The following is an 18,685-nucleotide window of genomic DNA, read 5'->3' on the forward strand; positions in this document are numbered from 1 at the left end:
CAGAGCATAGGCTCCGGACGCACAGGCTCAGCGGCCATGGCTCACGGGCCCAGCCACTCTGCGGCATGTGGGATCTTCCCGGACCAGGGCACAAACCCGTGTCCCCTGCATCGGCAGGTGGACTCCCAACCACTGCGCCACCAGGGAAGCCCCAAAACAGAAATTTTTTTTCTCACAATTCTGGAGGCTGAGAATTTCAAGATCAATATGTTGGTCACTTCTGGGTCTGGTGAGGTCTCTCTTTCTGGTTACAGATGACTGTATTCTTGCTGTGTCCTCACGTAGAATTAAAAACCAAGGATCTTCTCATTTTGAAGACCGTCTTTCCTTTTCTTCAGACTCTCAATTACCCAGACTTGTTTCAGTTTTGCATTCTTTTTGCTCTACCTATTTGTACAATGCTTAGAGTATGGTTAGGTCTTTTACATACTAAAAAGAAAAGATGCTTCTAACAAACATTTTAATTCTTCAAGCTATAACTTAACTCTTAACTTCCTTTAACCATCAACAATTTTCAAAGAGTAATTTATATTTACTCCCTTTCTACCTATAAGTAGCATTTGTAATCTGGCCTCAGCTCAAACACTAAATAAAAATAAATCTCTTAAAAGTTGTAAATGTGTTCATCATGACACAATATAACCTTTCCTTCACAACCTTCTCCTCCTTGACCTCTTTTTAGCACTTTGGCCTGATTGATTGATCTTGCATTCCTGATCTTGATTCGATCTCCTTTAGATTTCAAAGCATTTCAGAATGCAAACTACTACCTCTGTATCCACCCTCTACATGGCTCCTTAACTGATTCTTTTTTTTTTTATCCACCCCCATCCCAATATGTAGGCATTCCCTGTGGTTCTGTCATCTGCTTGAGGCTCTACCTAATCCTCCCCCTTTGCCTGACTAACTCTTCTTCAGTATTCAGGTGTCAGATTCAAGGCTTTTTTCCTCAGTATAGCAAAATACCCAAGGATGGGGGATTTCAAACTTTAACATAATGGAAGCGTTACTTAAAAGTAGCTGAGTAGGGTGATGAGTTCATTGTATAAATATGCAGCCAATGGAAGAACAACTTTTTTTTTGGTTGAGCCTTCTACCAGTTTGGTCATGTTATAGAGGGAAATGGCTATATGAGGGGATCCAAACAGCTGTAACACTGGAATTCAGGCCAACTTTGTCAAATAGGTTGGTAGTGATGTCTGCACCTCTGTGCTTGCAAAAAGGACAAAGAAATCTTGCAAAAAAATATAGATTAAAGATTATTTTAATATTGTTAGTAAAATCAGACCAGAAGTAAATGGTAGTGCTAACACTTCTCTCCCTAGTCAGAAATCCTGATAAGACACACGTTAAATATTAAGCAATGATGATCCAAAAAGTTCTGAAAAATTTGTTCATAAAGAAATAGAGGGACTTCCCTGGTGGTCCAGTGGTTAAGACTGCTCTTCTAATGCAAGGGTGTGGGTTTGATCCCTGGTCAGGAAACTAAGGTCCACATGCCGCTCAGCCAAAAAAAAAAAAAAAAAAAAAAAAAGAAAGAAACAGAAATTAACAAAAACACTTTTGAATATATAGAGTTATATTCTTTAATGAAGAAGTTCACTATATTTACTGGATGATTCCAATAGAAAAACATGGTGTATTTTAACTTGATTTTAAATAATATCAAAATTATATGAGTTTTAAGTAGAGTACAAAAAAGCCCATTTAACCTTGACCCAAATTTACCGATTTTTACCATTTTGTGAGATGTGCTTTACCACTTCTTCTCTATATATGCATATACAGGTTTTCTTTTTTTCTTGAGAGTAGCTTGCAGGCATCGTGAACCTTTACCTCTAAATATTCAGCATGTATTTTCTAAGAACAGGGATAATCTCTCAGATAACCAGAGTGCAATTATCAAATTCAAGAACTGTAACATTGATACAATCTAACACTATATAGCGTATGGTATTATTTACTATATACTCAATATTCAGTTTATGAAAATTTTCCTAATAATATCTTTTGTGGCAATTTGCCCCTTATGTAGGATTGTGGATTACATTTAATCTCTTTTCCTTTGGAACAGATCCTCAGCCTTTTTCTTTTAAAAGTTCAGCCAGTATTTTGTGATTGCCCTTCACTTTGGTTTTGTCCAATATTTCATCATAATTAGGGTCAAATTATTCATTTTTGGCAGAAATACTACATAAGTGATGCCTGTTGCTTGATAAATCATATCAGGAGACACATACTGTTGCTTTGTCCAATATGGTGATATTAAATCTTAATAAATAGTTGTTCACCAGATATATACACTATAAAATCACCCTTTTTTTGTAATTAATGTATAATCTATGAGAAATATTTTGAGGCTATGTAAGTATCATGTTCCTCCTCAAATTTTCATGCAATAGATTTAGCAGCCATTGATGACTCTTGCCTAAAGCAATAATTATGTTTGTTGCAAAATAGTGAGGAGTATATTTTCAAAGTAAGTATCTAAAACATTATCTAAATATCTAAAACATGCCACACTCTTCAATTTGGCAGCAATTTTTTATCCCATTTTTAAATAAATTAAATAAAATTATTTAAATTTGTATTCCTTTCTTACCTCATTCATTATACTTTAAAATTTTTTGAGCACATTTTATATCAAATCTATACATTTAGGTGGCAATAAATGCTGTATGGCAATAAATGTATGTCATAAATAAACATAACTTTAGATATGTTAGCAGAATTATCTCAAAAATATTTTATTGACTGGAGTTTTTCACCAAAAATTTTGGGAAATTTCCATCACGGGTCCCTTGAAAAGCACATGGAAAATTCTGCTGTTTGTTCTTTAATTTTATTTCCCACAAACAGTCAGTAGCTTTTATTGGACGCTTTACACATCATGTTTTAGTACAAAATTTACTCATTCAAGTAGAGATAAACTTAAATGATCTTGAAATACTTAAATGCTGCTTAATCTAAATACTAAAGCTTAATGAGTAGGAATGGTAGAAAAAAGATTCCACTCAAAGACTCACTTTGTTACTTGTAACTTCTCGGAATGCAGACTTACAAAATTCCCACTCTCCTCTGCTTCCTTGTTACTACTGTCATTTAGTCTACTGATAAACATGATTAAGAGTAGTACTTGATGAATTAGGACTGTAAGCTATGGCCAAAATAGCTTGTTATGGCTCTTGAATCACATTTAAATTGACTTAGTACTTTGTACTCAGGAAGGACTTGTTGCTTTTATTAGAATTAGCTTTCATGGACAGGTTGGTTAATTCTAGCCCTGCCCTTTAGTCTACTCAACTCTGATTCCCTCTCAAAAGAAGCATCTCAATCTCTCATGGGACGATGAACATCTAGTATATAATAATTTTTGGTTGTCAATAAAGTTTGCTCAAATGATAGCATGATATTCATATCCTAAGCAAAGATTAAAGCCCTTATTAAAAGTCTGCATCTTGGGGGTTTTGTTAATAATGTTCAAATATCTTTATCTTACTTTCCTTGCTACATCATTAAATATCAGTGGCAAAGTTGTGGAAAATGTGGAGTGGAACACTACACTTCATAAAGCTATGAAACAAATACAACATCAAGTCAAAATCTATACAGTATGACCATATACAAAAAAATAGGAAATGTATACTCTGCTAGGATCTGGAAATACTATATGAACAAGACTGAGCAGACTCTACTTTAAGGAAAGTTACTTTTTAGTGAAACAATGAGCTAGAAAAAAATTCAAAGAAATGAATTCTTTTTAAAATTAATACAGAAAGGGTAAAAATGCTTAGAAAAAATATAACAAGAACCATTCAGTGTGCATATAAAGAAACTTTTAAAATTCTGTTAAAGAATATAAAGAAATATGGCAATAAATAGAAAGGCATACTTTTTAAAATGTATAATACACCTAAATGTTGGAAAACTGTTAATTTTCCCAATGTAATATATAAATTTAATATCATTGCAATAAAAATATATGTACACATCATGCATACTTCTGTGTGTTTGTGTTTATGTATATATGTGTATGTATATATATATATATTTGAAATAAATAAATGAAAATAGAAAGGGAAATTCTGAAAAAGAAGAGAATTGAGGGTGTTGGAGGAACTAGCTATGAGATATTTAAAACTGTTTAAAATGTAATGTGATTAAAGCATTTTGTTGCTGTTATGTATGTAGAAAGACAGATGAATGAACAAAATAGAAAATTCAGAAAAAGATCCTCATGAATGGGCAACATAATATACCTAACCCTCTTTAGTAACCCTAATTCTTTATAAGAAAATAGAACATACAGAAAAGTGTTAAGATGAAAAGGCTATCACCATTTTATTTCATGGAAAAATATTGTGATTTGTGCCCTGACTTATAAAATCACATTAATTTTCATGTATTGTATATAACTATAAATTATAGATTATATGAATAAACTAAATAAAAACATTAATAGTTTAAAAAATAAATTACATTTATTTAAATGAAATTATAGTTATGTAGTGTGAAGAAGTAGACAAAACTGCAGGGAGGGAGTATTCTTTGCCCCTTTAGCAAAATCCATTCATAAAATATTTTTTTTTCTAGCTTTATAAGACGGAAAAGTTTGCTTGAGTTATTTTCTTCACACAGTATTTTCTATCATTCAAAGAATAAAGGCAACCTTTTCAGAAATTAAGCTGCTTGAAAAACATGGAAATGCAAAATAACTAGAATAGACAAAACGATTTTTAAAAAGGACAAAGATGAAGGACTTTCATTACTAGGTATCAAGTTACAGTAAGGTATCAAGTTACTCAAGTTAAAGTAATAAAATCAGTAGTACCACAGCTATAAGGATGACATATTGATCAATGGAACAGAGTGCAGAAACTGACACACACCTATATAGTCAATTGATTTTCGACAAATATGCCAAAGTAATTTAATGTGGGAAAGACTAGTCTTTTCAACAAAGTGGATATCTACATATAAAGAAAGGATTCTCTAAACTTACCTTACAAAAAATAATTCTAAGTGGATCTTAGAGTTACATATAAGATTCAAAGAAGAAATTATGAAGGAAATAGAAAACATTTCTAACTGATTGATAATGTAAAACACAACATGTTAAAATTCAGCTATAGCAGTACTTGGAAGAAAATGTATGGCTTTAAATACCTCCATGAATAAAGAAGAAAAGTGTAAAATCTATGACCTAATTTTCCACATTAAGAAGTTAGGAGGGACTTGCCTGGTGGTGCAGTGGTTAAGAATCTGACTGCCAATGCAGGGGACCTGGGTTCGATCCCAGGTTCGGGATCTCACATGCCATGGAGCAAATAAGCCCGTGCTCCACAACTACTGATCCTGTGCTCTAGAGCCCTTGAGCCACAACTACTGAGCCCACGTGCTACAGCTACTGAAGCCTGTGCACCTAGAACCTGTGCTCCACAATGAGAGAAGCCACCGCAATGAGAAGCCCATGCATCACAACGAAGGGTAGCCCCTGCTTGTGGCAACCAGAGAAAGCCCATGGGCAGCAATGAAGACCCAACACAGCCAAAAATAAATAAATAAATAAATAAATAAATAAATAAACAAATAAATTTATTTTAAAAAACAGTTAGGAAAAGAAGAGCAAACTAAGCCCAAAAGTACTTAGAAAAAAGAAAATAATAAGAATAAAAGTAGAAATAAACAATACAGGAAACAGAAAACAATAGTGAAAATCAGCAAATCCAAAAGTAGGTTCTTTGAAAAGACTAATACAATTGATTAACTTGATCAAAATGAATCCGAAAAAAGAGGAAGAGTGAGGGAAAGCACGTGAAAGGAAAGTTTCTCTCCTACATAGATACACAAAATATCCATAAAGAGGGAATTCCCTGGTGGTCCAGTAGTTAGGACTCTGAGCTTTCACTGCTGAGGGCAAGGGTGTGGTCCAAAAAAATAAATGTACATAAAAAGATTTGTACAAGAATGCTTAAAATATTATCATTCATAGTAGCCAAAAACCTGAAAACAGCCAAATATCCGTCAAGTGGATAAATTAACAAATTGTAGTTTATTCAAATAATGAATTACTAATCAGTAATAACAAGAGTTGAAAAAAAATACACAAAACCCTGAGAATGCTTCAAATATATATTTAACAAAGGAAAGTAGGCACACAAGTACTATATAGTCTATGATTCTATTTATGTGAAGTCCAAGAACAGACAAAGTTAATATGTGGTGATAGGAATCAGAAAGTGATTGCCTTCAGGGGTGAGGGTATTGACTGGAAATAAGTATAAGGAAAGTTTCTAGGCCAGTGGAAGTGTTATATACCTGGTTTTGAGTGACAGTCACCTGGGTGTATGAAATTGTCCAAAATCATCTAAACACTTCATATCTGTGTATTTCATTTTATGTAAATTATACCACAATAATTTATAAATCAATCAGAAACATACCAAGAATAGATAGGCCATTAAGATTATATATTACAATTTTTTAACACATATTAATATGAGAATCTTGACAGCTAGAATCCTTGTCCAAAAGGGAAGTATATAAAATGTTAGCATAATAGTCACTTGGAAATCATATAGTATACTTTCTTAAATTGAAAAAAAAGATGAAGTGAAAGACAAATCAAAACCCAATTTAATTGATATTTAAATGATATTTAATTGATATTTAATAATCTTTTATATTTTCTATCCTACACTTAATTATTTTTGTATGACTTTTAAAGATGCAATCCTTTCAACAGCTTATAATTGACTCCCACAAAATTTCTGTGGGATGGAACTAATTATGTTTCTTGCTTCCTCCCCATTCCTTTCTATGCAACTTATATTTGATATTTCATGAATATATAGTAATATATTTATTTTAGTTTACATCAAACAAGAGAATGTAACAAAGCAAAAATACAGTCTTAAGAAAGATAGGTAGCTATGAACAGAATCATCTGATCAGTCTTAGACCACGTGGTTGCATTTGATGGATTGAGTTCTTATGAATTAGGAAAATGAGTGACAGATCTTTTAAAGAGCTCTTTAGAGAAAAATTTTAGGAAAGTTACAATATATTTTTTTAAGATACCTCCTTAAGTATGTATAAAAATTTTTTCTATAAAAGTCAATTACAGAAAATAAGTAGAAGCTTTTGTGGGCAAAATTAACATAACTATAATTAGAAAACATCAAAATTGCAGGCATCATCTACTTTTAATAAATTCATCATCTATTCTTATTGTTTAAAAGTACATTACATGTGAATTTTAATTTCACTATGAATGGAATCTTTTGCGTACCCTTGGCAGCAAAAAGACAAAGTCAAGGCTGTCAGGAAAACAATCCACAGAAGCTCCTGCTGAGTGTGCAGCAAGCTGTCCGAGTTTTACATGAAGAGGTCAGAATTTTCTTGGAGAGTCACTTTCCAAGTATAGCATGCTTTCAATAATTAGTATCCTGACTACTCAGGAGATGGTTGTAGACACAGCTGTTTTTTAAGGTAGCGGGCACATCAATGGCAAGGCACTAGGTATTGATTTGCGCAGTGACATCCTTCTAACTATGTCATCTGAGTGAAAGAAGCCCCAAATTAACCAATAATAAAGTGTTAGAAGTTGTAGTAGCTGTCCTCTTAGGACTTGTTCTAGAAGAGTATAGATGCTTCTCCCCCACCCAGGCCATCAATCCTGCTAAAGGACTCACAGTGACATTAAGTTGACCAGTAGGACAATGTAAAGACTACAGTAATGCTATATCCTATTTAGTATGTGTGTGTATGTGTACGTGCCAGTTATATATCAGTTTTCTGTATGCAAATACATAATAATGTATGGATATCTACATAAATAAAATATACAGCCATGCCATCATGATTTGAAGAATTCTTAATTAAAGAGAATCATATGTAACAATCAAACTGCATTTTACATGTTTTGTAAAACAAGTCCCACTAATTTGATAAAATTATTTTCAAAGTCAAAAACTAAGTTATTATATTTCCATCAGAATTAGATAAGAATAAACTTCTTGGCAAGATTTGTTTCTTTATTGTTGTTTTTTTACTTTCTGATTTTATTATATTTTCTATTTTAAGTATGGGCCTTGTCCACAAAGTTTATGAAGAGATCACAAATAAATCTGGATTAGACTACACTAATATCACCAAAGCCAGAGGGCACACATGTTTCAGAAACAGTCAACAAAAAGATTATAATTACATCTATTTTGGTCCAAATTATCCTTTGATCCATCATTATATTAAAAATAATTATTAATTTGCAAACTTTTGGATATTATCTTATAATTTGATATAAGCTTTCAGAACATACATTTTCTTGTGCTGGTCTCTAAATTTTTGTGGTGCTACTCATTGAACTGCATGGATTTACTATTTAGCTTTTGCATGACCAAAAATTAGTATCCCATCTTACCATTTGACCCATCCCCCCTTGCCTCATATATATGAAGATTTTTTATAATGGGTTTTATAGAAACAAAACTTTAGAAAACAGCTCTCACTTTTTAAAAAAATAGAGGCTGACTTCAACAGGAATGATACTGGCATTAATAAATATAAAGTTCAGCTTGCAATAGCTTTCCATAGCTCATATCAGAATCTCAACACAAACCATCAGTTTTCTATAGCCTGATATATGGTCTAGTTTACATTAAAAAAGGGAAATCAGCTTTATAATACTGGACATAGGCAAATTTTTCCAATTTCTTTGGTGAAGTTATTTGTCGTTTCTAGGGAGACATATAATTATCATTGTATTGCCCTGGGTGTTGGCCAGTTCAAGCATAATACAAAATTTACCTCTAATTGTTATCAGGAAATGAAAGAACGGTGAAGAAAAATCTTAGCTGGATTACAATCTATGAGAAACATCTTGTCATTGGCTGTTATCTTTGTTAGATTACTTTCCCAGGCACGTATGGAAGTTGCCATTAAAAGTTGACCTAAAATATGTCCACTATTATTGAATCTCAGTTGGTCAAGGCTGATTATTCTCCATTTGTCTTTTGGGACCATTCACTGCTCTTCTCTTCCCTACTCTGTGCTCCAGGAGGCTTATATCTACAAATTTCTCATTTGTGTTCTCTTGTTCTCTGGATTTTTACTGGGTTTGGCTAATGTAAGGCAGCAGCAGGAGAGTAGAAGGTGGGAGGAGAGAGACTTGAGAGAGACTCGATTCCTTCCTCCCTTCCTTCTTTCCTTCCTTCCTTCTCTTCCTTGATGTTATAAGCAGTGGCTACCACCTTTTACAGCTACAGCCCCTGTCTGGTGACCTTAATCTTATGGCTCCATTTCTCTCCAGGTTCCATTGACATCATTTCCTCTCCTACATCTTCAGGCTTGGAGTAATAATGGCTGCATGTTCTTGCTCCTCTTCAGAGCTTCACCATCCTACCTAATTCCCTTAACTCTACCCACACCACTGTAAATTGTCTCTTCAGACTCTTTATTTAAATCATTTGGGATCCAGCCTGGTAAATCTAAATATATCATACACACATATTGTACTTAAGGGTTGCCGAGGCATGTTCCTATTATCTTTTTGAATTGAGAACAAGATTATTTCCTTAATTTATGAAGACATGATAATTGTACCATTAGGGGTATTTATAACATCAAGCTTTGAATTATAGAGTATGTATGTGTAAAACTTTGAAAGCAGGCCTTCAGCATATCTACATTTCACTGATGAAGAGCATAAACTTTGTCATACTGGGTCTTCCATGGATCCAGGTGGTCTGTCAACAAAAGCAGTGCATAGGGAAGGGTTACAAGTCATGATTATATTTCATGAGGCATAAAATCAGAAAGTTTGGGCCCTTGTCTTATGTAGCTTTACTTTGCCTTAATAACCTATTAAAAAGCTACTGTTCATTCATTCATCTCAACTTATTTGTAACTCAAAATATAACACCTTAGATAAAATAATTCAGTAATTTTATTATCTCCTACATATCATAGTAACTAGGTTTATCAATGACACTTGAGTGATGAGGTCTATGCTTCCTCCCCTGGAATCTGGGCAGAGGATTGTGACTGCTCCAGTGAAAAGAAGTGATACCATGAAGCTAGAGATTTCTAGGTTTTTTCATAAAAATGATTCAGCTTTTGGCCTACTCTGTTTCTTCAGACATAAACCTTTGGAAAATTGAATGCCATGAAAATCTGGCCACCCTACAGATGCCATCTTAGAGAGATCATGTGAATAAACAACAAAGATATAGAGAGTTGCAGGACGAGCTCCATCTATTTGTGCCTTCCCAGATTAGGTGCCAGTCATGTGAGGAAAGACATGAGGACCCCAATCACAGTCATCATTTGACAGTGACTGCATAGGCATCCTCAAACTAGAACCAACCAGCTGAACCTCTCCTGAATTGCTAACTCATGGACATCATGACAGGTAATAAGTTTTTGTTTTGTTTTAAGCCACTGTGTTTTTGAACAATTTGTTACACAGCTATAGTAACCAAAACATGTACCAATTACTACAGAAAAAAATGGAAAAATAAGACTCTCAAGACTTCTGAAAGTTATCCCACCACCTTCATTAGATGCTCCTTTTAATGTAAATTTTAAATTTAAATGTAATTTAAAATTTAAATTACATTTAAATTAAATGTAGTGTGTTTTTTTTTTTTTTTTTTTTTTGCGGTACGCGGGCCTCTCACTGCTGTGGCCTCCCCCGCTGCGGAGCACAGGCTCCGGACGCGCAGGCTCAGCGGCCATGGCTCACGGGCCCAGCCGCTCCGCGGCATATGGGATCCTCCCAGACCGGGGCACGAACCCGTATCCCCTGCATCGGCAGGCGGACTCTCAACCACTTGCGCCACCAGGGAGGCCCTGTAGTGTGTTTTTTAAAGCACTTGCTTATTAGAACACATATTTATGGATTCCTTCCCAGATTAAAGGAATCAGCATCTTTTGTTCTGAAGCCCCTGGAATTAGTTCTCTCGCTCTCTCTCTCAATATTTGTATTAATGCTTTTGAGTAGCCTCTCTAAAAATGATGGAATGTAGGAGATCTTGCAGCCTGAGAAAAACTCCAAATTAAGGAAGGCAGCAACCATTGCAGAAAGATCACAAATTTGGAATCAGACAAAGCTAAGTTCCACTTCACTGACTCCACTACCTATTTGTAATGATACAATTTAACTGTCCTGGTCTCAGGTTGTCTATAACATGGGGATGATTGCTACCTACCTTGTATCAGGGTTGCAAGGATGAACTACATTGAGCAGCGTATAAAGAGAGCCTCTTTCCTCAGTTAACACTAATTCTTTCCATTTCTTGCCATAGTTGTAATAGTCTAAATAGTATGTAACAAATATTCAGGATCACACAACTAGCCAAATTTAAGATAAAAGAGATTTATTTATTAGAGTTCAATATATTAAAGAATGTAGAATTTTTTTTTCAGGATCATCTTTTTTTTTTTAACATCTTTATTAGAGTATAATTGCTTTACAATGGTGTGTTAGTTTCTGCTGTATAACAAAGTGAATCAGCTATACATATACATATATCAGCATATCCCTCTCTCTTGCATCTCCCTCCCACCCTCCCTATCCCACCCCTGTAGGTGGTCGCAAAGCACCAAGCTGTTCTCCCTGTGCTATGCGGCTGCTTCCCACTAGCTATCTATTTTATGTTTGGTAGTGTATATATGTCAGTGCTATTCTCTCACTTCGTCCCAGCTTACCCTTCCTCCTCCCCATGACCTCAAGTCCATTCTGTACATCTGCATCTTTATGCTAACACATATATATGGAATCTAAAAAAAAAAAAATGGTTCTGATGAAACTAGGGGCAGGTGAGTCAGTTTTTTCTTAAAGGTTTCTTTACGAAGGTTTTGCAAACTTCCATCCCTCAATTTGTCTGCCTTTGCTTTGCTTATTTCCATACAGCTAACACCAGATTTTTTTTTTTTTACACTTTATGTATAGTTTCAAGGTTTACAGAGAGATAATCGGGTACAATTTGATCCTCAAAAAAAATTACAAAAGTAAAATGCTATCCTGAAACAAATAATTTTTGAAGGTTTTATTTTTTTCACTCATCACAAAATCAATGTTTGTTCTTGCTTAAATTTTAAAATTCTATTGTAAGAATATAAAAAGATAAATTGAACAAATTAAGATCACATGTCAGTGTATATTACTTGATGATATTGACTTTCTTTGAAAATTTCCTAGAGAAGTTTCCTCAACCAAAATATATTTGAAAACTTCTCAGATTTACCATTGAAATAATGTCAAATATATCAACAATTTTGTCAGCAATGGATATCAGAATATAGATGATATGTAAATATTGAAAAATTGGTATATACATATCTGATTGAGACATTATCATTTACGCTGCACTCCTGTGTTACCATATGCCCTCAGGTTCTATTTAATAAACTTTCCTGAAACCGTAAACATTTTTTTTTCTGCAGAGTTTACTAGCAATTGACAGTCTTCAGAAGGAGGAGTGACATTAGTTGGACCACAAGGCCAGAAAATATAGGCCATCAGTCTGGAATCTGGAACACTTGTGGAACAGAGGCAATTTCCAGGAGTAGCCTGACATGGAAAACAATGCACAGCTGTTTAGGTGTGCTTTTGTACTTGGACCACAGGAAATTCTTCATAGATCCCATGGATGCTATTCTGTAAGATCTAGTCCTACAAATATGGGCAAGAAGCCAGGTGGGCTACCACGATCCTTATGTTAACATAAGACAGAGCTTAGCATCTAAAGCTATTACTAGCTATACATATTTATTCTCCTTATTTCCTCAGAACCAGGCATTTCAGTGAAAACTGTGTCTTGGATGGACTCTCATTCATCACATTAAAATTTCTTTAATAGCTTTAGGATACAACTTTTCCAGAAAGACTGTCTTTACAACATGTGACCCCACAAGTCTAGACCCCAGGGGGATAAAGTCCGGAGATGTACTTAAGTAGCACTTTGAGCCCAAAGAGACTTGGTACATTAAACTAATAAAAAATGACTGTAAAACCATCTGTAAATATGAAGTGCCATACAAATGCTTATTAATAAGCATTTTTTTTCAATTTATATTTATTTTTATTCCAAGATGCCTCTTAAAAAATGCATTATGGTTTATTGTGTATAATGTCTTTCAAACAAATTATATTCAAGGCATTTTAGAGAGTTAAATACATGTCAGTATGTGGCATAAATTATAGAAGGACACTTTGAATGGTAAATGAATTAGTGCATTCAGTCATAAGGCCAGAGAGAAATGGGTTGTGTAAGCGTCTGGTTTGAAATATCTAGACTCCCTGGAACCAACACTTCAAATCCCAGCAGGCCAGCTCTGTCCTTCATCCTTCTGAGATGAGTCCATTCAGTTTACAGTCTGCTAGTTTTTTGAATGATTCCTTGGAACAGTAGGCATGTCTGCTCTGTGTGAACATTTTACAGAGTCAGTGTAAGGAAAAAGTATTCTTGATAATTTAAACAGAACTAAGATATCATTTTATGTGGGCAATATTTTAGTGTTGAAGAGAGGCTGGCTTAGAACATAGCAGGAGTGAGGGATGGAAAAGAATATTCAAGGTTTTAAAAGAGAAAAAATAAGTTAGTATCTGACTGATTGCTACTACTGACCCCTAGAACTATTAAGTATAGGGAAATGGATTCCAATATAATGATAGACTTTACAGCAGCACAGAATTGACCTATACTACATACTTGATATTTTGGATTGCCTTATGTTTTTTTATGAAGCATTAATCTGAATCTGTAATGAAAAGTATTTATTATCTGGACAAAACTTATAAGATTTTAAGTATGAGGCAGAAGAATACGGCCCTATAATGTAATAAAAAGAACACAAGTCACATTTGAATGTAGCCTTTCTAAAGACATGAGCATGGTGCTTTTAAGTGGTGATTTTCAAGATTTCCTGCCTCCAAAAACTCTGCCAAGAGTCAGGCATATGATTATAAAAAAGCGGCATTCAAATAATCTAATACAGGGGACATTAATTTTTCCCAGATAATGACGTGTTGGATTTTCCCAGTTTCCTATTAGGGTTATGAGGATGCTTATAGCATAAGTTAAAAGTGGGAATGGACATGGTACCAGGTTGCTCCTCTTCCACTTTGAGACACTCCACAAGTCCTGGTGGTAAATGAAAAGCTAGGCTAATCTAGATGTACCTTCAAATTTCACCAGTAGATTTTGGCTGACCAGTGATTGTAATCAGCTGTTTAAGAAAAATTTATTTTTCTTAAAACTAGTATTTGATATTTTACTTTTCCAAGACACATCCGTGAATCTACTTTTTTAACCTTCCACTGTTTCGGAATCCCTGCTATTACCTTTGCAAAGGGCCATAAAAACAATCCATAGTACTGATGAGGTGCCATACAGGCAAGCTGGAAAAACTATCAACTTGTCCTGAGAAGGATAAATCAACAGAAATAAAATAGAAGCATGAGACCAACCTGTTGACTTTTATTAAATACCTCTTCACTATAATGTAGGTATATGTATAGCAATCCTGAAGCAAGGTAACCATTGCTGTCTATGTCTGTATGAATAAAGAAGAGTCATATTATCAAGTCAATAGATAAATTTCTGCCTTTATTTTAATTTTTTCACCTAGATAACACTTACTCTTTTTTTTAGACCCAAGGTTCTCCTCTATCAGGAAGGTTTGCCCAACTCACCTTTTTGGCTTAGATCCCCTCATATGGCTCTCACAGCATCCATGTGTCCGTCACATATCTCATGTCAGACCTAGCAGTCATTATCACCTCTCTGTCTGTCTTTCTCCTCTACTTTGTATCCTCAGTCTGCTGTGAACTAACGGTAATACTCTCCAATAAAAGGAGTTAAATATTTTAATAAATAAATAAATCTCTTTCAAGATTGCCCCCAAATTTCTCCCTTTCCCTGATGTGCACATCCTGTATAATCTCCTGCCTTTGAGTGTAAATATGGTGGGATATCACTCCTGTGATTAAGTTATTAATCAGTAAGTTTTGAGCCAATCAAAAGGAAGATTACCCAGGTGGGCCTGACCTAATCAGATGAGCCTTAAAAGGGACTTGGCCCTTCCTGAATCAGAGGGATTGGAAGCGTGAGAAGGACTATGGAGGGGACCATGGGGCAAGGACCTGAAAGAGGTCTTTGTGTGTTGTGATCCGTCCTCAGCCAACAGTTAGCAAGACAATGGAACTTAAGTCCTCCTACAGCCGCAAGGAAGTTAATTCTGTCAAAAACCTGAGGGAACTTGGAAGTGAATCCTTTCCTCATCAAGCTTCCAAATGGGAGTATAGGAGACAAATCAATACCTTGATTTCAGCCTGTGAAATCCTGAGCAGAGGACTCTACTAAAATGTGCTGACCCATGGAAACTGTGAGGTAAAATTTTTGTTGTCTTATACTACCAAGCTTGTGGTAATATTTTATACTAACATAGGTAAACTAATACAGAGACTTTTCTTACTAAAATTTGCGAACATTCCCCAACACTGTGGTCCTACCCAGCTCTCTTTTCTATTTTATTTTTTATAATGATTATCAATGTCTATCTTAATACAAAATTTATGTATCTATTTTGCTTATTTTCTATTTATCCCCTTCACCATGCAAGTTCCATGTGGGCAAGATTCATTTATTTTTATAACCATGGTAACCTCAAATGTGGCATAGCATATGACAGCAGTCTATATTTGTAGAATAATACATGCATGCATGAAGGAATAAATAAATAAATATTTAACATGTCTACAACTTGTGTTGGAAGCTAGAATATACATTAGAACTAAATAAATAAATAAAAAAATAAACCAATATACTTAACAATACAAATCATCTGAATACCTTAAAAGCTCTGATTGGATTCAAGGAAGAAGACTGGATCAAATTCCATAGAAATATGTAGTTACTGGTAACTTGTTACTGATTAGATATACCATGTAGGAAATTCATTTGATCTGTGATTACTGATTTGCATTTTTAACTTGAATCACAAATAATGTAAATAGCTAGTAATTTGAATTTTTAACTTTTGCTACCTTTCTCTTAACTATTCATTTGATTACTAAGTGAATTTAAGCTATAGATATCCCGGCCAGGTGGGCAAAATAAAGGACATTTCTTTTAATCCAAATTGCCAAAGTGATACAGAGGAAAGATATAGCAGAGATAGGAGCTTCAACCATTGGTATATCTGCTGAATATTTCATTAATGTAAAATATCAGTTTCTACTTTTTGTAAAATTTTAAAATGTAAAGAGCTCAATTATGAGAATTGCTATTATGCATCTAGTGTTAGTCAGAAGTAACTGGTCTATGAAATAGGAGTGATCGATAACATGGAAAAATAAATACAATTTCAGACTTTATAGCCAGACAAACATTACTGCTAAGAGTTAAAGGAGTATTCTACAGTATTGTAGGATAATTTTTAAGAATGTCAAGGAAAGATAGATACTGTCCCATAACTGGTATGTTAGGCAAGAAGATATATCAACAGTTTGGTTGGTCCTCATATTTAGTTTCAAATGATCTTGAAAATTTTGATTTGATTAGAGAATAGTTAAAATAACAAGTGCTTCTTCTTAGCAGATTTTTATCTTCAACTTAGATTTTTGAATGTGTGTTCACAACATAGACTAGTGGGCATGAACTTAAAGACAAACATTAAAGAAGTATATGATTTTTAAAAAATACCAGAAGGTCTCTCTCTCTCTCTCTCTCTCTCTCTCTCTCTCTCTTTCTCTGCTATGTGAGGACACAACAAGAAAGCAACCATCTGCAAGCCAAGAAGAGAGCTCTCACCAGAGCCCAACCACGCTGGCACCTTGACCCTAGACTTCCAGCCTCTAGAACTTACACGGGCCACTCACTGCCATGGCCTCTCCTGCTGTGGGGCACAGAGTCCAGGCACGCGGGCCCAGCAGCCATGGCTCACGGGCCCAGCCGCTCCACAGCACGTGGGGCCCTCCCAGACTGGGGCACGAACCCGCATCCCCTGCATTGGCAGGCGGACTCTCAACCACTGCACCACCAGGGAAGCCCTGAATGTGGATCTTGATGTTTGAATATGTTTTAACCTTGCACGATGTCTATACTAACAATGTATGGGTTGTTTGATAAATAAATATTGAAAAAAAAATACCAGAAGACCACCAACAAAGAACAATAAAAAGGAATTCACTGGTAATTTAGAGAATGAAGACATACAAGGAAGACACAGACACAAGTTTGGGAGCAACAGAATAATCTTCCTGGATTACACACACACACACACACACACACACACACACACACACACACAAATAAACAGTAGTTATATGTCAATTATATCTCAGTATTAAGCTGGAGAAAAAGAAAAAAAACAAACAGTAGAAATTTTGAACTCACAAATTTTTTTTCTGTCTACTCTGTCAAGGAGAATGTTTCAGAGATTTTCAAAAGGTAAACAAATATTAATGGAAAGAACTTGAAACCCTAGATGTATCAGAAGTATAAGAGAGAATTTGTTATTCTAAAGTATTCACAATTCCAAGCTCAGAAGAATTTCATTCCAGCCTACTGAAAGAACCATCCAATGAGATTGCTGAACTACTTCTCACATGCTTTAAAGTCAAATATGTATTTTCTAGATCAGCCAGAGAGCAAGTTATTTTCTAAATATTTGAAGAAGAGGATGTAGAGTAAAGCATGAGACAGTATGACTCATTAGTAGAACTGTATATAATTCTCTGTGGTGTGGTAGGCACAATTTTAAGAGGACATCAAATGACACATACCCCATATAATTCCTTCCTCTTGAGGATGGGCAGGATCTATGACCCACTTTTATGGAATGCAACAAAAGTGATGGGATATCACTCCCATGATTGTGTAGCATTATACAGCAAAAGTGAGGGATTCTGCAGATGAAATTACAGTCCCTAATCAGTTGATTTTTAATTAATTAAAAAGGAGATTATTATGGGTGGTACTGGTCTAATCAGGTGAGCCCTTTAAAAACCCACTAGAACATCCTTGAAGTCAAAGATTCAAAATATCAGAGACTCTCTCACCTGATATCCTTGAAAAAACAAGATGTTATAAATTATATGGTCACAAGAAAATGAATTATGTCTACAATCCAATGGAGTTTGTATGCACATCCTTCCCTAATCAATTCTTCAGTTGAGAATGTATCCCATCCAACACCTTGATTTTAGATGTGTGAGACTCTGAACAGAGAACCTAGTTAAGATGTGCCCAGCCTTCTGACCAACAGAAACTGAGATAATAAATGGATGATGTTTTAAGCCACTCAATTTACAGCAATTTGTTACACAGCATAAAAAACTAACATAATGGGTGCTGTAGATTGTAAGAATTGCCCCAATTAATTTCCTTCCTATTTTCACACCCTTTGCACTGACTGACTAGCCTTCCATTGAGTTTATTTTCCACGCTGAGTCTGATCTGCATTGTGACCCAATTTAATCAATAGAACGAGGCAGATGAAATGTTTTGTCATTTTGAAGTATCCTGTTTTCTTCTTATGATCTTTGCTCCAGTTTTGAGAGCAAGTCTGAAATACATTACTGGAGGATGAGTGATCGCGTGGAACAGAGCTTAACTGTTTCAGTTGAGGACAGCCTAGACCAGCTTAAACACAGCTATCTGTAACATATGTAAGCCTA

This window comes from Mesoplodon densirostris, chromosome 13 (genome assembly GCF_025265405.1).
Source record: "Mesoplodon densirostris isolate mMesDen1 chromosome 13, mMesDen1 primary haplotype, whole genome shotgun sequence".
Classification (NCBI taxonomy): Eukaryota; Metazoa; Chordata; class Mammalia; order Artiodactyla; family Ziphiidae; genus Mesoplodon; species Mesoplodon densirostris.